Source organism: Squalius cephalus, assembly GCF_949319135.1.
Source record: "Squalius cephalus genome assembly, chromosome: 8".
Taxonomy (NCBI): Eukaryota; Metazoa; Chordata; class Actinopteri; order Cypriniformes; family Leuciscidae; genus Squalius; species Squalius cephalus.
Window position 1 is genome coordinate 20,442,623 of NC_137129.1, and position 26,515 is coordinate 20,469,137.

At 36.6% G+C, this 26,515-nt stretch overlaps 1 long non-coding RNA gene across 1 annotated transcript; it reads left to right on the top strand.

Annotated features, from left to right (window-relative positions):
* The first annotated feature begins 2,295 nt into the window (after positions 1 to 2,295).
* LOC307162638 lies at positions 2,296 to 6,363 on the top strand. Its single transcript, XR_013821953.1, has 5 exons — positions 2,296 to 2,714; positions 2,945 to 2,972; positions 3,134 to 3,380; positions 3,781 to 3,942; positions 5,861 to 6,363. It is a non-coding gene; the product is annotated as an uncharacterized lncRNA (long non-coding RNA).
* Positions 6,364 to 26,515: the final 20,152 nt, after the last annotated feature.

The following is a 26,515-nucleotide window of genomic DNA, read 5'->3' on the forward strand; positions in this document are numbered from 1 at the left end:
TGACAGATCGCTGACAGAGTTAAAGCGGCACGTGAACCGATCATCTGTTACTCTTTACTACTAGTTAACAGTAGGCTAAATAAACACGAATGATCAATAGGTAATTTGAAAGATACAATTCAACTTACCGAAATGAAATAAAATCGATCATCTGTGTTTTTCAACTGCGGAAAGAGGTCTATAATAACAGCTAGAGGACAATACGTCACGTAAAGTTACTTTTACCTCTGGAAAGCCCATTAATGACCATAGCCTATAGCACGTTAGTTGGACTTTAAAATAATTGCTGTAGAGAGTAGTATTTTGCTAAATATGATAACTATATTACATATTTATTATATTTGTACCTATATCATTAAAATATTATAATGTTGAACTTGTTATTATAAAAAAACGCATAATATTTAATTTGAGATGTTATTTTTAACCGATGGCTGACAGGGCTTTAAATTAACATGTATCTACTGTACCTAGTATTTATCCAAAGGAATCGATATTGAATCAAGATCAGAATCAAATCACAAGAATTTAATTGAAATTGTGAAAGCAATAATAAAAACAGTAGCATACCAGTCATTGCACCATGTAAACATTGTGTTGTCACTAAACTTAATAAAATTCTGTTTAGTTACCAAATGTTTTGACAATCACAATACACTTTATTGTGATGTCCTTTTTTTTTCACGTTCCCCACCAATCCCAATTCACCCATTTCATGTTATGTTATGTTATGTTATGTTATTTTACATTTTCACGGTTTAGTGACAGGGCCTGCCATCTTATCTTTTTGGCTTGTTGTTTCTGATTGCACTTTAACCCCAAGGGGAAAATCCAAATCAAATCCCAGAAGGGAAAATCAAAACAAAATAAAGTTAAAAATTGTTTTGAACAATTTCTTTGTCATCTGCAGATTGATTTTAAGTAGGGGAAGAAAAAAAAATCGGTTTAAATCGTAAATCGGATTTTTTGTGAAAAAATCTGGGATCTTTTTTTTAGGCCATATCGCCCAGCCCTAATCACATGTAAGGTTTATAAATAATACTAGGTAAAGGAGAGCAAACTGATTCCCCCTTCATTTTATCTACCTTATGCCGACCGAAAGGTATATGATTTTCTTTCTTCAGATCCCATACAAAAATGTAATATATGGCCATATATGTACTTATATTTTAAATAGCATGACATATATCTATACATATATTTGACTTGTATGAGAACACAATATATGCCTGCAACATATATCTATACATATATTTGACTTATCTGAGAACACAATATATGACTGCAACATATATCTATACATATATTCGACTTATCTGAGAACACAATATATGCCTGCAACATATATCTATACATATATTCAACTTATCTGAGAACACAATATATGCCTGCAACATATATCTATACATATATTCGACTTATCTGAGAACACAATATATGCCTGCAACATATATCTATACATATATTCGACTTATCTGAGAACACAATATATGACTGCAACATATATCTATACATATATTCGACTTATCTGAGAACACAATATATGCCTGCAACATATATCTATACATATATTCGACTTATCTGAGAACACAATATATGACTGCAACATATATCTATACATATATTCGACTTATCTGAGAACACAATATATGTTCAACATATATCTCTACATATATTTGACTTATCTGAGAACACAATATATGACTGCAACATATATCTATACATATATTCGACTTATCTGAGAACACAATATATGACTGCAACATATATCTATACATATATTTGACTTATCTGAGAACACAATATATGCCTGCAACATATATCTATACATATATTTCACTTATCTGAGAACACAATATATGACTGCAACATATATCTATACATATATTTGACTTATCTGAGAACACAATATATGACTGCAACATATATCTATACATATATTTGACTTATCTGAGAACACAATATATGCCTGCAGCATATATGAACATGTATGTGTCCAAACATGTGAAGAAAATATTTGAGTTCATCCATATATGATACCATATATCTGCATATATTACAGTATAGTATTGGTTTCTCGCATATATGGACAACATTAATTATAAATATGTGACATACATATTTGTTTTCAACATATTTAATAAATGTATGTAAACATACACTGTAACCCTTTACTGTAAATTTACAACGAATTTCTTACAGAATTGTAGGCTACTGTATTTCCATAATGCAGTATTAAGCTGTATCTTTTACAGAACAGCTGTAAATATACAGCACATTTATGTTTTCGTCCTGATAAATTCGTTACCATCATACTGACTGAAAAGGCATTGCATTGTGGGATTGATTTCTTTCGCGCTCAATTCAGTTCAAATGTGACGCGTCATGCGAGCAGACAGTAACGTTAGGCAGCTACAACAGGCAAACTCGTTTTGTCAGCGGGATTCAACTGAACAAATAATCATTCCTGTTATCAAGATAAACAATGTCTGCGAATCTGTGAGCAATTTTAAAGCTTTTTTGAGGTTCGGTTCGGTTCGGTTCGTGTTTCAAACATTAGTTGCCTGTGACGCAGCAGAAAATGGACGACGTTAACGGTAGCAGCTACCTGAAGACGGATGGAAGAATTTGTCATTGAATAATCTAACCTGCGCGTGACGATAAGTGGGATTTAGAGTTTGAGAAGATGGAGAATTGTTCAACTGAGTGATACGGTAAGCCAATATATAAGTTTTTTTTTTTTTTTTTTGCGTTCGCATTTCTACATTGTTTTCACGTATTTGGTTTGATTTTGCGAACGCGGTTTACTACCGTGGCCGCGCAAGCAATTCACTGACTCTGTTCCACCTGTTTACCAAGTAACGTTAACTTCGACATTTCATATAATAGACAACCTTTACCATGCTATTTGCATGACGTGCATTTGATATTTTTTTCGTTTTAGGCTTTGTAATCTGATGGCCATTGTTAATGTAAGTGCTTTTAAGTAGTGTTACAGTTATAGTCTATGTTGTAAAAAAAAAAAAAAAAATGCTGTCAAATTCTGTCAGTTCTGTGATCGTGCTTTTGAATCGTTGTCAGAATTTTGCTAGCACATGAAAATCCATGTTCCTAATGCTGTTTTCAAATGTAGTAGGCCTGTTCCTGATTGCCATCCCATGGTCCTACAACTACTCCCTAATTCAAAGAAGTTAGACGGTGTTATCCTTCAAGCAGATAAGTAGAGATTATTCAGCAAATCTCATTAATTTGTAATATGTTTTATGTTTTGGGTTCTGTTGATCAAGGTTGTGCTGTCCTTTTTAAAAATTGTTTCAGAAATTTGCATCGCTGATGTCCAGCAATCTACATTTGCCAGAAAGTCCACGACTTATTTCCTGGTATGTAAACATTAAAGGGGTAGATGAAACCTAAAATGAAAAGCCATCATTTACTCACCCTACTGCAAAATATGTTTTTCTTAATTAGTGTTTTTATTTTGTTTCCAGTCCAGATATCTACAATTCTTACATGAAGAAGCATTTATTAGACACGTAAAAATTGTCTTGTTTTCTGAAAGAATAAGTCAAAATTAAGTGAGTTTATGCTTAAAACAAACAAAATTATATGCCAGTGCATTTTAGCATTCTAACCAATTTTAATTTTTAGTTGAAAAATTTAATTCATAGAACTATGAATAGACAACTACATCGAACCACAGTGGAACCCACAGTAGTTATTTTAATTATTAATATTATTTATTTATTCTTTTTTTTTATTTTCTTTTTTATTCCATTACAGGTCAATCTCTAAGCAACCAGTGCTGGATATTAAGTTTGGAAGGTCAAGGTGTGTGTGAAGGATCACAGCCTCTTCATCACTGGCCTGGCAGCGCTGTTTGCCTCCTCCTATAACTTCAGCTTGCAGTACCAGGAAGAGGCAGCACCTTGAGTTTGGTCAGAGGTTAGTCATTGGCATATTTGCCATTCATATATATATATATATATATATATATATATATATATATATATATATATATATATATATATATATATATATAGACTGAATTGTGTCACTAACCTTGACTTGACAGTATTTATTATGTTGACTACTGGTATGAACAATATGGCCCTGGTTTCCATACAGGGCTTAGCTTAAGCCAGGTCTAGGCCTTAATAAAATTAGGGTATTTAAGCAGCTTTTATAATAATGTATCATTAAAAAAAAAAAAAACATTACTGGTGTGCATCTTGAGATAAAACAGTGGCAGTCATATATTTTAAGATATATCGGTGCAAGTTGTTTTCAGTTGAAGGATTAGTGAAAATTCTGTCATTAATTACTCGCCCTCATGTCGTTCCAAACCTGTAAGACCTTCGTTCATCTTCAGAACACAAATTGAGATATTTTTGATGAAATCTGAGAGGTTTCTGAACCACCCATAGACAGCAACGTCTTTGCAACTTTTAAGGCCCAGAAAGCTAGTAAAAACATTGTTTAAATAATCCATGTAACTAGTGCAACCTTAAAGGAGAACTCCGGTCAATTTTAACATTGAGCTCATTTTTTTGTAAATTTGGAGTGCTGTCAATACAGAGAACAACGACAAAAATCGGTGTTGCCTACACCGTGTTATCCTCTTTTTAAAATTTGCACCCTGTTGACTTCAATTTTTAAACCTGCTTTTAGCCTCTTAACATCCTTGATGTGTCATACAAGTGCCCAGCCATGTGAGTGATTCCTTCAGAGTGAACACGGGTGAATCTGACTGCAGTAGATGTGAAAGATATCTTGTTGAAACATCTACAAATGTCCGTATATAGGTGAAAATGCCCCTTGAAATCAATTTAAGGTGGCAAATATATTACCCCTTAATAAAAAATGTTAATTTCTGTCACTGCTGTAAACTGACCACTGCATAGAATATGAATATCTTTGTCAGTCAGCTGTCAACAGGCCTAAACAAGCCATGGCACCAAGCACAGAAACACAATCCGTAAAATGTTATCTAATTATTATCAAGAAAACTTTGAAAATATCGATCGAGACATATTTTGTCAATATTGCTCACCCCTAATGCATGGTATTAATTTTGATTTCTTCGGGTCTTAAAAAGGTCTTAAAAAGCCTTAAATTTGACTTTAAAAAATGTGCAGAAACCCTGCTTCATAATATTTAGGTTGAACCACTGTAGCTATATATTTACCAATGTTTTTACCACTTTTCTGGGCTTTGACAGTTGCAATGATATTGATATCAATGGAAGGACAAAACTATCAGATTTCATCAAAAATATCTTCATTTGTGTCCCGAAGATGAACAAAAGTCTTGAGGGTGAGTAATAATGACAGAATTAAAATTTTTGGGTGCAAACATGCATTTAGTCTGGTAAATCATGTTGTCATATATGCAATAAACTTGCAAGGCTTGCAATTAAGTTAAATTATTTCTGTCACAAAGGTTTGGGCTGGATTCTGGCAGTGTGTGCTCTATATAAACGGAGAGTCTAAAGACTGCCTTTCCACTGATACTCTGATGGCACCGGATGAGGGCATGATATTGTTAATGAGCTGGGTGATGAGTAGACAAAAGTTGTAGAATAAAACTTTAAATCTGGCAACCCCACTTCCAAAAATTTAGTTAGTTGACAGTGTGCATGTAAACAGACACATTGAGTTGATGTATTTTACCAGGGCAGAAAAAATATCAGTTATTGATCACAACATCCAACATTGCATTTTTTTTTCACAACATCCAACATTGCATTTATTTTATTTTTTTCATGTTGTTCAGTTTTAGACCGCTTTTGTGCTGTCTCTCTTTGTCAAAATATATACACTCAGTTAATAATATTTAATTGTTGTTTTTTTCTGCCTTTTAGACGCTTTCTTGACATCAATCCTGAACGTGGATCAAAAACAAAGAAAGGACAAGTAACTTCAAAGAAAACTGGCCAAGTTGTGCAAAACAAGAACACCACTGTAAGCCTACAGGTGTCCTCACTTCTGCGAAACCTTGCAGACTTTGAATGGGATTTCGTTTGCACTTTTATGGACTATGGTCGTTATAAAGCTTGGAAGAGCCAGGACATTTTTTAATAGAACTCTGATTGTATTCGTCTGAAAGAATAATGTCATATACACCTAGGATGACTTGAGGGTGAGTAAATCATGTGCTAATTTAAATTTTTGGGTGAACTATTCCTTTAATTAAGTGCTAACTGTTACCTGTTTAAGTGTTAAAATTGCATTTTATGTTTAAAAAGTAATTCAGCCAACATGTTCACAGAAGGCAATTTAACTAAATAAATGTTTTAAAACCCAGAAAATGTTTTCTTTTTCCTAGTGTGACTACTCTTATGAAACCTTAAAGTATAATATTTTAATTATGTAATAATAAAAGCAGTATTCCCTGTAAAAATACAATTTATTGCTGTCGACAAGTTTAATGTAAAATGTGGTATATGCTGTATTTGGTAATTACAGTGGAGTACTGTAAATGCTGTTTACTGTAGTAGTGTTGTAAAAATACAGTATGTGGATAGCAACCCAGCTGGCAGTATTTAACTGTAAATTTACAGTGAAAAGTTTTACAGTGTACATGCATGTGATACTGATGCATTTTTAAAGCTGTGGCATATGGTTATGGTACTTTGTGGATGTATTTGTCAAAAATGACAAAGAAAACACTGCATTATTGTATTAAAATACTATATTTGGTATTCACACAATAGACAATCTCCAACTATAGGCATTTAATTTCAAGGCATTCAGATATAAGGTTTGTATCCCTAATACATGTGAAAGTATGTACTATAGAAATAAGTACATATATGCGTGTATAAATATATGCGTCATATATGTGTGTATACATATATGCGTCATATATGCGTGTATACATATATGCGTCATATATGCGTGTATACATATATGCGCCATATATGCGTGTATACATATATGCGCCATATATGCGTGTATACATATATGCGCCATATATGCGTGTATACATATATGCGTCTTACATATATTTCACATTTATGTGCATATACGGGAAAATATATGGCACTTACATGAAAACGGCCATTTTTGATATATTTTGAAATATATGTTTCATATATGTATATGTGTTTTACATATATGAATTTTGCATATATTCTCATATATGCAGCAGACATACATGGGCACTAACATTATATATGTAATTTACATATATTGACATATATTACATTTCTGTATGGGATGAAAACGCATATTTTAGAAAAAATAAACTAGACTTTTAGAAATATTATCCATCTCTTGTGTTTGTGTGTCAAATAATGCAAGTGAATAGACACCAAAATGCTGAAGGTCGAAAAAGTCCAAGAGCATTGCTCACATGATAAGTGCAGAAAACATCTTGTGTGAACAACACAGCAAGCTGTGAGTAGGCTGTATGAAGTTTCTGGCATATGCACTTGCATTATATTGGCTTAGAATAATGGATAATTTAAAAAAAAATCTTTGTGGAAAGAAAGTCAGATATACATCTGGAATGGCACGAGTGAAGAAAAAAAAGAGATCATTTTTTAATTTCGGAGTGCATTGTGCCTTTAAAATTGACTGCGGATTTAGATACTGGGTAACACTTTATTTCGATAGTCCACTTTAGACATTCTACTAACTATAAGTAACTTTGCAACTACATGTCAACTATCTGTCATTAGAGTATTAGTAGACTGTCTGCTTAATATTTGCTAACACTCTGTTTTGTTGGTCCCCTAACAGACATTCTACTGACTATAAGTTACTTGGCAACTACAAGTCAACTTATTCTCCTAACCCGAATCCTAACATCTAAACTTAACCTATTGACTGTCTACTACAGCCTACTAATACTCTAATGAGAGTTAGTTGACATGTAGTTGAAAAGTTATAGTTAGTAAAATTTCTAAAGTGGACTATCGAAATAAAGTGTAACCAGATACTGCAGTGGATACTTACTAGTGATGGACTTGTTTCTCTGTTGGTGCCTATTCTGCTCCGTAAGTCCAATGCTTGATCTAAAAATTTTTTTTTTTTTTTAAAAGAGTGTTAATAGGATTATTGATTGGGTAACATAGGACCATTTTTTTAATGTTCCATAAGTGTTATATAAATCTGGAGAACCCTTACTAAAAATTAACACTGTTTTGCGACACTAACCAAATGGTAATAAATTATTGTAATACGTAAAATAGGAAAGAGGCCACACTATGCATAAACTTTTATTTGCAAAAACACGTTTTGGCGTGTGCCTTCATCAGTTTGCACGCGGCGAAACGCATTTCTGCAAATATAAGTTTATGCATAGTGTGGCCTCTTTCCTATTTTACGTATTACAATTATCCAGGCCAGCACTCTAAAACTTTATTAATATATGCAGTGAAGCCTGCTCCTATACTCACTTAATAAATTATTGTATTAAATCCACCATAAAAACATGGTTTCTACACTATAATAAATAAAACATGGTTAATTTAGCAAATGTCCTTAAAGGATTAGTTCACCTCAAAGTTGAAAATTGTGTCATCATTTACTTACCCTCAAGTTGATTTAAACCTGTATGAATTTCTTTCTTCTGCTGAACACAAAGAAAGATATTTTGAAGAATGTCGGTAAACAGACAGACTTGGGTCTCATTGACTTCATGATAGTAGGAAAAAAAATACTATGGAAGTCAATGGGACCGAAGTTACAGACATTCTTCAAAATATCTTTCTTTGTGTTCAGCAGAAGAAAGAAAGAAAGAAATTCATACAGATTTGAAACAACTTGAGGGTGAGTAAATGATGACACAATTTTCAACTTTGAGGTGAACTAATCCTTTAAAAGAACAGCTCATCCAAAAAAAAAAAAAAAAAAAAAAGTTATCTCATTATGTAGCTTACTCACCCTCATGTTGAAATTTTATGAGATTCTTATGTAGAACCATAATTATAAGATATCTTGAAAAATGCCTTTTATTTTTGTCATACAATGAATATAGTTGTTTTATTCCCAAAATTCTTGTGTTTCACAAAAGTAAGTTATAGAGGTTTGAAAATACTTTCATTTTGAAAGACATTTATTTTTGGGTCAGCTAGGCCTGTAAACTCAAGAAGATAAAGCTTGTCTGGAGGGTTTGAACCAGTGCATTTGAGCAGAGTTTACATGTTCTGTCTCTATTTCACGTGTATTTTATGACAATACTCACCGCATCTGAACATCGTGTGGCTGGATAATATTTATTCCCAAAATGCCTGGATCATGAAGGAAACACACACATACACATCAATATTAGTTATTTGTTTTACTTACTAACGGAGACATTTGCAAAAGCTTGCAAAATTGACTCACCAGCTCCAAAACATATTACGACTCGTTAATTTAACTGATCGGTTAGCCATCCCGCGATCAACAACAGATTCAAAAGCCTAGCCTAGTTTGCAGATTCTTATAGTAATGCTGGGTACACACCAAAAGATTTTTTACATCTTATAAGATTTTCAAAATGTGATAGACCACAAACATGAGGACAAAAAATCCTAGATTTAAGCATTTTGCTCCTATAGTGTGTGGTGTGCCATGATGTGACAAAGACAGCACACCACACACAAACAGATTTTCAACCAGATTCTCAACTGTGAACACAGGAAATCTCACAAAAGCTCGCGAGACTTCAGAATAAGCATGTCGGATGATATGCAGGAAGAAATTATGATGATAGTGTTTGTAATGATTTTCACAGAAAATTCACATAAAAAAAAAAAAACATTGTACCCACCATTATATATAACCTTTTATACAGAAATATATTCATTCTTTATTGTCTTAATTTATTCTTTATTGTATTTATTTTCTCTTTAGAAAAAGTTAGCCTATTTAATCCCTCACTGAACCCTTATAACACTCAGCTTCCTGCATGTGTGCGTGTGTGTGTGAGAATGACCGTCTTCCATCATCTCACTTTCTGATTGGATATTGTTTCGTTTCACGTGATAATCTCCAGAACGTGCGCGCGTTTGTCCTCGGGGTTCCCCCCACACATCAGGATTTCTGATCGTAAATATTAAACATGTTTAATATTTACGATTCGCGATCGGGGCGGCTCCGACGTTCTTCCGAGCAGGTTCGGACACTCTTAACACACCTCACACCAAGGGAAAATCTGATAAGATAATCTGTTGAACCATCAAGATAATCGGGACATAGCTAGGATTGTCGGAAGGGGGGAAATCGGCCCAAAATCAGCCCGATTATCTTTTGGTGTGTACCCAGCATAAGACTGTGACAGTTCCTTTCTGTCTAAAGATACAATATTCTCAGTTCACTCGTTGTAACTTAAAGCATTTATTTTTTTTTTATCATAAAGTTAGACAAGTTAACGTTACACATCCTAGCAGCACATAACATTAATACATTGGGAATACCGTATGCTCTAATAATATTGCTCTAATCGCGTTTAGATTCTCAATTTAATACACTATTATCTTGATGTAGCAGAATTTGTATAAAATAAAGTTATTTAACGTTACCTTCCGTAGATTGCAATATGTCCGTTGTTAAAATTCTTTGTCCATTTCCTTGTTTGTTCTTCATTTACATCCAGCAACACCCAGCAACTCGCTCAAAATAAACATTTAGCAGTCCGATGTAAAATAATCCATGTTTTAAACGATGTAAAACCCACAGAATAGGCTAATATTGAAGATCCCGCGCAGCAGCAAAGCAAACACCGACTCACTCAACTGACGTTTATTCAAACTTGACTCGTAAAGGCGCGCATAGTTGTCATTGGCTAGATTCCTGGATGACAGTCAGAATAAACAGAGAATAACCAATCATGCTCAAAACAGCTAGGAGAGACAGCCAATAGTGTGGCAACATTGCAATTACAGGAAAATATGAATATATATATATATATATATATATATATATATATATATATATATATATATATATATATATATATATATATAATGTGCTATTTATTTGGTTGTATTTGTAGGCTGGCTGTATATTTAATCAATTGGTTAAATTGTTTTTTCATTGCAGTGCATGATTAAAAATTAAACATTAAAAATTAAAGATTAAAAATACTGTAAGAACTTACAGTAACTGACCATATATAATATGTATTTACCACTGTTCTGATAAAGCGCAATTTAATAGAGCAAACAGTGTATTAAACAGAGCAAACACTGCATATATTCATATACAATTCTGTATGTATCTATATGAAAATCTAATGAATTGGTATCATGGTGGTGACAGTTACATTCATGTGACCCATAATGACCCTTTTACACTTTCACAAATTCTTGACCTTTCCTTTAGAAACACTCTTATGCCTAATAATGTCAACATCCTTTTTCACCCTGTGTGGCACTGGTACACAACCTGTTGGTTTAGAGTTAATCCTCTGTCCAACGCAACACTTTGGTAACATTGGCATAATTATATACAAGTTACAACATAATACCCCGGGTTTCACACTTTCACAGGCAAGACTTAAGCCTGTAGTCCCAGACTAAAATGCATGTTTGAGCAGTATTACCTGAAAGCAACTGACATATCTTATGGCAGTGCCATTGTTTTGTCTCAAGATGCACGCCAGTAATGTTTTTTTTTTCTAAGGCACATTTTTAAAAGCTATAATTAAATACCCAAATTGAACTAAGGACAAATCCTGGCTTTATCTAAACCATGTCTGTGAAACTGGGTCTGGGTTAGAAATTAAGGGTTAGGTTAACCCTAACCCTAACCTTAAGACTTGCCTACAGACTTTTATTTAACAGCATGGTGTTAACTGCAGTGGTAGCATTGCTAAAGGACAAAAATCTTCTCACTGTGACAGTCTGTTTAGTAAAGATTGTTTGTATGGATTGTCCCTAAACTAGAGCTATTGATGCATTCAAAACATACCTGTATCATAAAGATCGTATTTACAAATTGAACATACATGAACGCCGCCACAATGATGAAAATATGAGTAGGAAGCTTGGGATTTTCTTTTAGCCCGATCTTGAAGAGTTATGAGGGTGTCAGTGAGAAACATGTAATACCACAATACTTTGGTATTTAGCAGTTACATTGTCAGGCTTTTCTATTTACGATGAAGTAAGCTAATGCCTGCACAAAATATGACAGTATTATAGTATTACAATATAACATGTAATGATACATTTTACAGTGGCTTCATAAATTAATTTAAAACATAAATAGTAAAATAGTAAAACCTCATGAATACAAACTTCCCAGGAGGACTTAAAAGCATCATGTGTGCATCATGAACCCTGTTGGTGTCTGACCAGCAAGATCAATTTAACAGTTAATGATATAGTCCGTAAATTAACAGTCAGTTAATTAATTTACAGATATTGTTTGTCATTTTGTTCTGAACTAGTTCTGGCTGTCAGTGGACGTTTAGATTATGGCTGGATTGGAGATCTTTATTCACGTCATTTATGGACTGTTTCTGGATGTCAACGGACGAAAAAATTCCGTTCCATAGTTCAGAAAAGACGTTCATAAGAGTCCACCACTAACCACTCGGTGAGTTGCACAGTTTTGAAAATGAACGTTAAGGGTTGTTTTAAGGACGTGTTCGAGCATGCCCGTAGCCAGCCACTCTGAAGCGGTCAAAGGCGATTCTAAACTAGTCAAAAAGTCGAGACAGGACCCATCGTCAACATTTCTGTGTCCACCACTCTAGTTCATCCAAAACAAACCAGAAAAGAGACTCAAAGTGTTAAATACCGGAATTATCCTTTAAGACTTCCGTTCATCTTCAGAACACAAATTAAAGGTGCTCTAAGTGATGTTGGGTGACGTCACTTCTTGTTGACGTTTAAAGTATTGTCAAACAAAATGGAGGCTAGCTAGACCCTCCCTCCTCCTCATCCGCGCACTAATCCCCAAACTCCACCCCTAAATCATTCCTGTCGGTTATTGGCTGGAGCAGTTTGTTATGTTTCGTGGTGCGGGTGAGCCCAGTTTGTTTTTCTTGCCGTTTGTGGAGCCTGTGGTGTCTACAGAGACCGCGTTTTTTTTTACAGTGTGTTCAGGGGACAGGCAGCTAGCGGATGGTGAGGAGATGTTTGCTGTATGTGACAAAAAATGTTTTGGCCTAAAAAACGCGCGACATCGCTTAGAGCACCTTTAAGATATTTTTGATGAAATATGAGAGCTGGCTCACTCCTCCATAGGCTTCTAGGCAATTTCATTCTGCCTTTTCTGCCCAGAAAGTTAGTAAAGACATTGTTAAAATAGTCCAAGTGACTGGCTCAACCTTAAGTTCATCAAGCGACGACAATAATTTTTGTGTGCAAAAATAACAACTTTATTCAACTGTAACAACAATGAGAAGGAACCAACCACCGACTCATCTTCTTTTTGAATATTAATTCAAATTCTCTGCTTCTCGATGAATGGGGGGGGGGGGGAGACTTGTTCAGAACGTCTCATGATCCTCATCCATCTTGTCATCGGGGCCAGGCGCCAACCAGTCGGGCTGTTTAAAACTGACCCCCAGCACTAACGAAATAACTGGTCAATACTATCTTTGTTGCCGAAATTACTGATTGGTTAAGAGAAAGACAGAGACCAAGGTCTCACAAGAGTCCTCACGAACCAGAGCCATAAATCATCCAGTCTCCAGAAAGTCTGCTTACCAAAGACATTTTTATTGGTTAACTTAAGGAAAAACTGGTCAACGTTTGATAGTTTTGCAAGACGGATCAGTTCAGAAAATGGTACTGCTGACCCCTGCGGCCAACGGACCCCATCTTGGTCCCATGAGAGATGAACAAAACCTCTCTTCAGCAAGAACTATCCATGACCTCAGATTGGAATGTCTAAACTTTGCACACCAAAAAGACTTTACCTATCAAGATCCATAAAACTCATTCAAGAACAATTTTCAACGGACTTAAAAACATCATACATCATTCTATGTGTTTCTACGATATATATGTGTCCGTTTAATATGCTTTGATCCCATATAATTCATGTAATTGTTATAATTATAATTATTAGACGTGTGAATGTGTGAAGTGTGTACTGTTTCATATCAATGCTATCTTACGAACACAAATAGCAAGATGACGGGAATTAAATCTGTTTAAAAATGTTCATATTCTGATAATTCGAAATCATGCCTAAACTGCATCTGGTCTTTTAGTTTCATTAGAAAAACCCCTCAGGGAATACATGATTTATGACTTTGAAAACAAAGAACAGTGTCTAATTGGTCCGCTCTCTTCAGAAGGGGAGGACAAATTTTAGTTAAAAACCTTAGACCCAAAACTCTCTGGGCTCTCTCTCCAAGTTCGCTCTCGGGAGTCCAAAAGTTAGTTCGTTCAAAATGTTCTGATACAGAAGAGCTCTCAACGAGTGCAGAAAAAGACGGAGACGGCAGACGATGGTTTTAGTAACCATGTAACGTTAACAGACGAGCAGATCAACCCAAATTAATATCAGATATGGGTTAGATTCAATTTCCAGTCATCTAGCTCCTTTCCGTATCTTATTTTCTTTCTTTCTTTTGTGTTATTCTTCTTTTCCGATTGAAAGTCTCGGTTTTAAGTTAAGTTTTGCTGCAAAGTTTCGTTCCACGATTCACGGCTGCAACGCACGCTTTCAACTTCAAAGACGCATCAACCATCCGCGACCGCCAGCCACACGTGACTGGTCCTCGCCCCATCTATCCAGGCACGAGGAGACTATAACCAACGAACGAACCCTGACGCTGACCAAAGGAATTCCCAAAAGGAACGCAAAAGCAAAGACGCAAGTAGACTACCTCCAGACTAAAAGCTGCACTGGTGTATTTACATAAATTTAATAACCTGTCTAAGAAACGATAGAAGGGTAAATTAATGATTGATGGTTCGTTCCAGGTCATGTCTAAGTGCATATGGAATCGTGAGATTTCATCCTTTCACTCTTAAACCCACTCTTTCCTCACTCTCTTCCTTTCTGCAACTCGTATGTGTGTGTGTGTGTGTGTGTGTGTTTGTGTTAGAGATTAGCTGTATGTGTTAGTATATAATCAATAAAGTATTGTTTGTATTTGAAAAGAGATTACTTGTGTATGTGCTTATCAGATTTATTGTCTTGAACTTCGATCAAAAGTTACCTATGCTTTTACCCTATTTCTTAATTTACTGTTAGGGGGTTATTCTTTCTTGGCCAGGAAGATATTATATTTCCTAGAGTTAATAATTGTTTATGCCTTCTGTTCATTGGATGAACTGATAAATGATCATATTATTGATTCTGTTACAGTAAATTTTGAAAATAATTAAATTATTAATTATTGATCATAATTCGTTATGAATAATAATTAATTATATTTATACGTGGGCGTATAAACGCTACATTATTTATTGGTGGAGACGAATGCGGGAAGTTTAACCTAAAATTGTAAGCATATACGAAGTAATTATATTTTCATAGTAGCCTATGCGGAGAGATCCGAACCTCCGAGTCTGTGTGTATGAGGTATGCAGCGCGCGCCGCGCGCTCTGTTTGAATGAATGACCTGCTGCTTGAGCTGTTACTCTAGTCTAGGCTGCCTGCCTATTTTTTGTTTTATTTTAAACTGCAGTAAAATAACCCAAGATATAAGATCCCACACAACGATAAGGTAACAATTGAGCGTGTCCCTCGATTCTGAAATACTTTAATTATAGCTTAAGACATCTGCGTGTTCCAGAGTCTTTCAAACAGCTATAACATTATGTGTGTTTGTATCAGTCAGAGAGCTGAATGAAATTAAAACTGCAGTAATTAAAATAACCATATTAGAACGAATATTCTCCTCATAGAGCGCGTGGTTCTAACGTTATTTATCTGATTCACCGTGCGTGTTCCACGGCGATGTGTGATAAACATCATAGAAGTATAACCTTATATTTGTCTGACTCAGTGCGTGTTCCACTGGGACGAATATTCTCCTCACAGATTAGTCTTTATTTCTCAGGTTGTCTGTGCGTGTCCCACGGCAATTCCTGTGATAAACTATAAGCTTATCTGTGTCTGTTCAATTAATTCTCGTGTAAACACTGCGTATGTCCGAGTGTAGTTGAATAGGAATTATTTAAAGGTGTGTTCAAGTAAAGCTTGACGTTGAAACTCAACCAACAGTTAAAAACCCTGTTGTGTTCGTGTGCTCAGATAAAATTGCACAGAGACGATCCACAGAGATCGCTATAATTGTTCCATCTATTACAGCACAAAGCTGTCCTTTAAAGTTAATCACTCTTAAACAACTGAGTGAAGCCCCACGTCGTAAAACAGCTACGAGTGGTGTCCTTTAGTGCACAGTTTGAAATGCGCCGTCATTTCACGTAATACGACTGTACGTGCATATTCTCCAAACATTGCTGAAATGTGCCGACATTTCATGTAACTGCTTATTTGTTTACAAACTGCAATTCACAGTTCGCCCACTAGCGTTTGTTTTGTCGCCATAGTTACAATCGTGACACGGAAGTCTTAACCAACGCTTCCGGGTGGACTCTGACCAACGCCACAGTGTAAACAAACTGAAACAAAACCCATTTGTGGCTAAGCTAAAGCTAAAGCTAAGCTAAGTAGTTGTTTACAATTGGGGCCTAACCTATGTGCTAAAGCCTTAAGCATTATCTACGTTTGTCATTAGTATTAACATCAGTGGTTAAATACAGTGTCTGTTTGAACAACGTTAAAGTGATTTAACCATTTAACACCTTGATTGTTACACCTGTTGGTCTTTTCTTCTTTCCTATTTTACCTGTCTCATATTTTGTTTAGCTGCATTTTACTTGAAAAAGGAAATACTGGTTTATGAGTATTAATTGCCAAATTCTAATTTGATTTAAAAAAGGGAAATAATAAATCAAGATTGAAGTTTTATTTTTCTAAACAGGTAATTTCTAATGATTTCTAGATTTATTTTTTAATAAATCTAATTTCATAATTTTTACAATTTCTAGATTTCTCTTTTGATTCCTAGCTTGGGAGTGAAACACCTGAGCCTCAATAGGAGACATTGGCATCTCACTACAAGTTTCAAATAAATCAGAGATAAACCTCTCTTACAAAGTTTTATTTGTGAATGTTTAGTTGTTGGCAACTATCAATTCTATACTCGTAGGTTGACAAAGGCTCCAGAGCCATTTGTGGATCCAATCTCCTTCCCTTCTTTCCTTCTTACATCCTTCCTGTTCTGTCCTGCGTTCCCATCCTTCACATTTGTGGGAAACAAACCTGGAAGAACCATCAATCGAGTCTAAAGAAAGAGAAAGATAATTTTTCCAAAGAAAACAATTATTAGGTATTTGATTTGTAATCAAACCCTCTCTTGTTCTCCATACTCTCTCTGTCTTTGTAAACACAATTTACAATTTAACATCTTATCCAAGATCATTTAACAGAGACAAGTGTTGAGCAACCGTCGCCTTCATAGCATCCCAGCTGTAAGCGGTCCAACTGATGGTGTGTGGTGTCAATCCTGTAAAACTCGGAAAAAGGTATCAGCATTATTATTGTATTATTTTTCCTTGTAAACATAAACAATAATATTGTTTACCTTTCTGGAAACAGATTCTCACCTATAGGAAGCATTTACGAGAAAAATAATATTTCTCCCACTTAAGAATTTTCTTTCTTGTTTTATTGAAATTAGTTTTAACCTCTCTCTCTTTTTCCCTTACTCAGTGAGTGACATAGTCCTCACAGCACGAGTTTAAACCAGCTTTTCATTGATAGAAAATATTTATAAAAAAAATATTTCTCCCATTGAAAAAAAAAACATTTCAATTGAGATTTGTTTTAACCTTTTTCTCTCTTTCCCTCACTTAGTTGAGTGACAAAGTTTCCACATCACTAACCTACCTGTCTACACTGAGACCAACACTTAGACATTACAACACTTCACTATTGTTGTACAGTCACTGAAACGACACTTAGCTGTTCAACCATACAGGCTTACACCCCACACAGATCTGTGTCAGTCTCTTCACCCCAGCGTGCCAACATGCCGTGGACGACGAACCCCACTGACGTGGACGCCTGGCTCAGAGGCATCACAGACTGCCTCACACCAAAGACAATTGAACTGTTATTATTTTTAATAATAATCATAATTCTGAGAAGACTCCTGACACATGATTCAAGCCAGAATCAGAACCACAACCACGTGGAACTAACCAAGATCATCTGTTCCCTAAGCAATGCCTTCACAGCCCAGCTGACACTAAGCGACAAGCACATCACCCACCTTCAGGAGGAGCTGACACGTGCTCAAAGCCGCATGGACAAGCTGGAAGTGAAAGTCCAGGACGACTTCAAGCGTCAGACTGCTGAGTTCCTGAGAGAGTTGATGCACACTCAACGCTGCACAGACCAGCTCAAAGCGAAATCTCAAGTGCCTGACGAAGTGGAGCAAGAAACAAAGAAACAAGTTGACAAGCTCCAAGAAGCCCTTGCAGTCACGGAACGTGACAAACAAGAATTAAAGACTGTCCAGAAGCACCTGGCAAACCAACTCCAGTCTGCTGAACATCAGCTAGAGAAAGCCAAAGCTGACATTAAAGACAAGAACTCTAAAATTAATGCTCTGAAAGACCACCTGGAAAGGTGCAGTGCTGAAATTGACCATTTGACCCAACAGCGAGATGACGTCAACGACGAGCTCTACGCGGTCAGAGATGAACTCCAGCACATTTTCCAACAGAAACCAGAGCCAAGAAGGGAGAGACCTCCCTCAGCATCACCACTGCTGAGCAGAACAGAGTCCTCCATCCAAGAACTGGCATACAGGGAAAGAAGTGAATGGCCACAACCCAAAACGTCACAGGCCTTCACCACAGAACCGTTCACTGCCAACAAGCAACGAGAACTCATCCAGGCAGACTCCAAAGCTGCACAGGGGATGACCTTTAAAGATCTCAACCAGCTGGTTAAGAATATCACTCAGTTCAACCCGAACTCCACGGAGGGCCCAGACATCCAGGCCCACATCCGAGATATCAACTTCCACCTAGAGGTAAGACCACAAGTGACTGACAGAGACAGGTTCTACCTCCTCAGATCGACATCCACTCCAAAGGTACGAAGCTTCCTAGACCGACAACCTGCTCATGTCAAGTCAAACTACCAGCTGCTATGTGAGACACTGATTAAAGAATTCACAGGCCCAGAGTCGGAACATGGTGTGTTAATCGCTTTGGAAACTAAACAAGGTCGGCAAGAGACTCCTCAAGCCTACTACCACCGTTTTCGACAAGCCTTCTTTGGTGCACATAACTCACCTGAACATGAAGAGGATGTGAACTTCAAAAACCTCTTCCTGAGAAATCTGCACCCCGGATTGAGTCATTATCTTGGTCTCGAGGCCTGCGCAGACACAATGACAATTCAACAGCTGCGTGACCTGACACACAAGGCCCACATCAAACAGAAGATGTCCTCAAAGAAAGGTTTGAAAACATCCACAGTTTCAAACTCCTTCAGCCAAGACACAAGCCTTGCACTGGAAGACAACCAGTGGCATGACAACACCACAGTTCTTCTTAAGAAGCACAGAGAACGTGACTCCCATGCTGATGACAGCTTCCGCACCAACCGCATGGAAAAGACATGGAACCAGCCACGCTTCTCAGGAAACCCACCTCGGCACCACTCAGTTAAGCACAGCACTGAGTATGCCCAAGAACCATACAGTTTACCCTCAAAAGACATGGAGCCACTAATGAGGCAACTGGAAGTGTTCCTAGAAAGCAGGCTGAACAAGGATGACCAACAAGATGAGTCAAATTTGCTATGACTAGCGATGGAACGGAAGACCCACGACTCATCTGATACACCTTCATAATGAAGATGACAACCACTTGTTCTACAACAACACAGAACAAAGTGGTCTCTCACAGTCAACCACTGACAAACACCCAGAGGTACCAGAAAACACCATCCTGGTTACCCATCACTCATAAAGAAACCACCAAACGAGCTCCAACTCAAGAACCATGTGTGTGCTACAGCAACAACAGTAAGCACAGAAGGTCAGAAAGTCTGTCACAACCCGAAGACATCATCGGAGGAATGCAACAACGGAGACCAAGTTTCGCACTACAGCTTCACGCATCCATGCCAAACTACCTCCCCATGTCTGCCAGAGAACTTCCTGCCTTACTGGTTTGACCCCCAGCAGATCACAGAAGATCCTTTCTCCAAGGCAAAGAGGCAACAAGCTCATCAAAGCTAAGCCATCAAGCAAAGGGGGGAGCAAAACAGACTGAAACAGATCTGACCATACATACATACATGCATACACTACACAACATCCCTAACATACTCACTAACATACAGAAGTTAACCGCCTCTACTGTGCAAAACATGCAACAAACAGGTTTTCTCCCACAGGTAGAAACTAACTTCAGAAACTAGCTTAACAACGTAGCTACACTTACCATAGGAAACATGGTAACTATCCATCCAACAAGTACACCTGAGAACACCTCTCATTACATCATGATCCCTGACGCCTTAGCTGTGCAACAGTAGTTACAAGTCATATCCGGAGGAACACTCAACTGCTTTGTTTTGTTTTACCTCTTCCTTCCTTCCTTTCCTTCTTTTATTAGGTAAAAGGCCTGTCCACCCCATAAGGGTCAAGGTCACAATAATAGGATTGACACACCACGCCTAATATTTGTAAGTCACCTTAAAACGAATGTGAGCCAGAGAACTCCCTGCATCATTCGTATCACAAATTGAAAGGTAAATTGGTCCAAGCCTAGAACAATTTAGAAGAGAATAAAACAAACAAATCAAATTTAATCACAAAATTGATTAATCACCGTCCCAAAACGAACTAGGATAACGGTCCTAAGATTGAACTAAACTTTATTCAACGTGATTAACTACATTGAGAGAGTGAACCTGCTTATGCCTAGGTAATCTAATGTCCTGCACCAGTAAAGTGACTAGTCATGGAGGTGTTGTCTTGTTGTTTGCTGTGTGTGTTTGCTTCCTCTACCCATTTCTCCAGCGTTCACCGATGTCTTCTAATCAACACATCATTGACCGAGGGGGGATATGTAACAACAATGAGAAGGAACCAACCACCGACTCATCTTCTTTTTGAATATTAATTCAAATTCTCTGCTTCTCGATGAATGAGGGGGGGGGGGGGGGGAGACTTGTTCAGAACGTCTCATGATCCTCATCCATCTTGTCATCGGGGCCAGGGGCCAACCAGTCGGGCTGTTTAAAACTGACCCCCAGCACTAACGAAATAACTGGTCAATACTATCTTTGTTGCCGAAATTACTGATTGGTTAAGAGAAAGACAGAGACCAAGGTCTCACAAGAGTCCTCACGAACCAGAGCCATAAATCATCCAGTCTCCAGAAAGTCTGCTTACCAAAGACATTTTTATTGGTTAACTTAAGGAAAAACTGGTCAACGTTTGATAGTTTTGCAAGACGGATCAGTTCAGAAAATGGTACTGCTGACCCCTGCGGCCAACGGACCCCATCTTGGTCCCATGAGAGATGAACAAAACCTCTCTTCAGCAAGAACTATCCATGACCTCAGATTGGAATGTCTAAACTTTGCACACCAAAAAGACTTTACCTATCAAGATCCATAAAACTCATTCAAGAACAATTTTCAACGGACTTAAAAACATCATACATCATTCTATGTGTTTCTACGATATATATGTGTCCGTTTAATATGCTTTGATCCCATATAATTCATGTAATTGTTATAATTATAATTATTAGACGTGTGAATGTGTGAAGTGTGTACTGTTTCATATCAATGCTATCTTACGAACACAAATAGCAAGATGACGGGAATTAAATCTGTTTAAAAATGTTCATATTCTGATAATTCGAAATCATGCCTAAACTGCATCTGGTCTTTTAGTTTCATTAGAAAAACCCCTCAGGGAATACATGATTTATGACTTTGAAAACAAAGAACAGTGTCTAATTGGTCCGCTCTCTTCAGAAGGGGAGGACAAATTTTAGTTAAAAACCTTAGACCCAAAACTCTCTGGGCTCTCTCTCCAAGTTCGCTCTCGGGAGTCCAAAAGTTAGTTCGTTCAAAATGTTCTGATACAGAAGAGCTCTCAACGAGTGCAGAAAAAGACGGAGACGGCAGACGATGGTTTTAGTAACCATGTAACGTTAACAGACGAGCAGATCAACCCAAATTAATATCAGATATGGGTTAGATTCAATTTCCAGTCATCTAGCTCCTTTCCGTATCTTATTTTCTTTCTTTCTTTTGTGTTATTCTTCTTTTCCGATTGAAAGTCTCGGTTTTAAGTTAAGTTTTGCTGCAAAGTTTCGTTCCACGATTCACGGCTGCAACGCACGCTTTCAACTTCAAAGACGCATCAACCATCCGCGACCGCCAGCCACACGTGACTGGTCCTCGCCCCATCTATCCAGGCACGAGGAGACTATAACCAACGAACGAACCCTGACGCTGACCAAAGGAATTCCCAAAAGGAACGCAAAAGCAAAGACGCAAGTAGACTACCTCCAGACTAAAAGCTGCACTGGTGTATTTACATAAATTTAATAACCTGTCTAAGAAACGATAGAAGGGTAAATTAATGATTGATGGTTCGTTCCAGGTCATGTCTAAGTGCATATGGAATCGTGAGATTTCATCCTTTCACTCTTAAACCCACTCTTTCCTCACTCTCTTCCTTTCTGCAACTCGTATGTGTGTGTGTGTGTGTGTGTGTGTTTGTGTTAGAGATTAGCTGTATGTGTTAGTATATAATCAATAAAGTATTGTTTGTATTTGAAAAGAGATTACTTGTGTATGTGCTTATCAGATTTATTGTCTTGAACTTCGATCAAAAGTTACCTATGCTTTTACCCTATTTCTTAATTTACTGTTAGGGGGTTATTCTTTCTTGGCCAGGAAGATATTATATTTCCTAGAGTTAATAATTGTTTATGCCTTCTGTTCATTGGATGAACTGATAAATGATCATATTATTGATTCTGTTACAGTAAATTTTGAAAATAATTAAATTATTGATCATAATTCGTTATGAATAATAATTAATTATATTTATACGTGGGCGTATAAACGCTACACAACTATTCATTTTCTTATGTGTGGGCCTCTGAGTGAGTTCACAAAAGTGCTGCACTACATCGAGACCCATCTGCATCATCTTCTCAGTTCTCGCTGCTCTCATGAACTCTACGGCTGGGACGATACAACTTTTTTTAAGAATTGCGATTCGATATTGCGATTTTTATTTTATTTTTAACACTAGACCATCAGAAAATGTTACATCATACACTTATACAGACTGTATAGGCTACATGATGTATAAGATGAGTCATATTTACAAAAACAATTCATCACATCTTTCTGACTTATTTCAGAAGCATCATACAGTTAGTACTACATTCTCTTTAATTAATTATTCAATAACAATAATTTATTAAAGAGAATGTAGTACTAACTGTATGATGCTTCTGAAATAAGTCAGAAAGATGTGATGAATTGTACATTTTGTAACAGTCACTTGTGAGAGGCGCCTTTTTTCAATCGATTTCCTATGGCAGTGCACGTTCTGCGCGCTGTTTATGCGCCCCAGGCGCCTCGCGTTTAACCGCCGGCTGCGCCTCACGTTTTTGGAGTTGAAAAAATAATCAACTCGAATCGAATGAATGGAGAGGCGGGTCTTCCATTGTAGTGATGAAAGCTACAGTTGCTTTGAACTCCAGAGATGATGGAGGATAAACTTGTGGTGCTCTCGCGGGTTACCAGGAGCTTAACGACTTCACAAATCGTAACTACCACAATGTTAACAGAAAATAAGCAAAGTTAATAAAAGTCTGATTTAGGGCCGCAACGACGCGTCGACGTCATCGATTACGTCGACTATGAAAATACGTCGACACGCATGAAATGCGTCGACGCGTCACATTAATTATTTACATTTAAATAGCGAGTAATGGCGGCTTCTGCTTCATGGTGAAAATGACAGACCACGATAATCCAAAGTATGGGAATACTTTAAACTACGGCCGAACAGAAAGGTGCTTTGTTCACTATGCAAACTATGCCCCATTCGGCGACGATAAAATGGGCTTTAATTTATAACTTCAACTTAAATAGGCTATATCAACGAAGCTTTCAGTGCATTTGCCAGTTTTTAAAAGTTGTGTATGCACATGTAGACTGGAGACCTGCACTCCCGCGGGACCCAACGCAACAGAGTGCGGCGCGGAAATATGGATCTGATGACCGAGTGCGGGCGCGGGCGGTAATGCACCCGTGTGTGTGTGTGCTGGTTGCGGGAGAATAAAACGATTCGCGAGACTCCCGCAAAATAGAATTATCTATAAATTGAACATCTATAAACAAATAAATTGTCATTCATCTGTTGCACAAAAGCAACAAGAACAAACAAAATAGACACGATTTACAGGCCAGAGTCTCTATCTATTTATAACATGTTTGCAACGTTGAACAATGTAGCCAATCACAGACAGATGTGTTGATTTCTTGAACGCAAATCAGATGCATTTATAGAATCCCCTCACCGCTCAAAATGGACTTTTTGTTCCGTGCTGAATTCTGCACACTGGCAAATCATCTGATTATAGCAAACAAAGTGTAGATATTATGAAAGATTAATTGTGCAGCCAGTTTCATTTATAATAACAGAGATTTGTGAGATCGCGATGAACTGAGATGTCAACTTTTTAGAAATGATTAAGGGAGAAATCCGTCCCGCGCAGGTCTCTAATGTAGACTTTACAGTTTTTTACGATTGCTATGACAGATTTTTCAATACATTTAACAATTTTCCAAAACTCTTAACACAGTTAGCACTACATCCGTCTGTGTAAGCTATACTATTAACACATTTCTTGTTGCTTTAACACAAAATGCATACAATTAACACAAATTTAAAATGCTTGAACTTTTTTACACACAAGCTCAAACAAGACCAAAACAATGGATTTTTACTGCCAAATTTACCAATGCTTTAACACTGTATGTCAGAACAGATAACACCATGTTCTAAACCTAACCTTACAGGCTAAAGTCAAGGTAAACAGCTGTTTATATTGTGAACTGAAACACAAATATATCCCCTGTATTTTATTCTATTCTTACTGAGAAACAGCTGATTGAATTATGCAAATAGAAGATGACTCTTTTTTTATTTTTTTTATTTTTTTAATTCTTCTGGTGCTTTTTCTGTTCATATATTTTGTATTTTCACATTATTCCATTGCTAGTGAGAAACAGCTGATTGAAGTTATGCAAATATGGGACAATGTGGCATTCCACCATTCCCGTCTAGTCACAGCCAGGTTTGACGCCCATCAGAGGATGATGTCCATTTTCCTTGCCCCTTACTTCCCTTTCCTCAACCCCATTGAGGAGTTTTCTCAGCCTGGAGATGAAAGGTTTTTGACCATAGTCCACAGGACCAAATGTCCCTCCTGTATGCAAAAGATGCTGTATACCAAGACATCACAGCTGAACACTACCAGGCAAGCCAAAAGTTTCTTCCCAAGATGCCTTGCCAGGGAAGATATCAGGTGTGATGTGGATGAGAATGTGGACAAATGCAGAAGACCATGCAGATTAGAAGATGGCCTTTTCTGTTTGTATATTTTGTATTTTCACATACAGTAATACTGTAAATGGCAGCTATATTGCATATTTTTGTTATATTGCAGAAATGTCCTGTTGCAAATATAGCCGTTACTGCAGCAATTCTGTCTCTGTCTTCTTTTCTCATAAACCATACATTCTATAAAGCTACTCTAAGAAGGGTCATTTATTTTGTTGTATTGAATTTCTGCTGCAAAAAAACAACAACAACAACAACAAAATACATGCATTTACATTACAAACAAAACAAAAATGTAGAGAGACTTCAAAAAAAAAAAAAAAAACTGCAGTGCAAAACACAATCTATGATCAATACAGTATACTGTCTGTTGTATAAGGGCAGACCTGACACATATAAAATAATGCAGTTTCTGTAATTTCAGCTGATGATAGTGTTTTTTTTGTCATTGTGTTATGATTGACTAAGTGTTCCTGTTGGAAGAGAACATGTGTTAGTGTTTTGAATAATTATTTGATTTTGAAACATGTTTGCAGTGTTTTGGTCCCTTGTGAAAAAAAAGTGCACTTAAGTGTACTTTTATAAAGTGTACTTATTACATAAATAATATGCTTTAAATATATACACTTAAGTGTGAATTAAATGCCATCTTTTCGGTGCACTTAATGCACATTAAGTGTAATTAATTTCAAATATATCATATATTAAGTTGAAATAAAATGCAATAAGTTGCCATTAAGAGTGATTTTTTGGAACAACTTAATTGGTACTTTATTACAGCTTTATATATACTTTCATAATTGCTTCTAGTGTTTTTAAAATATACTTAAAGTGCACTACAAAATGTAATGACACGCAATTAATGTGATTTAAAATATACTTTGTCACTTAACAATACACTTAAGTGTGAATTAAA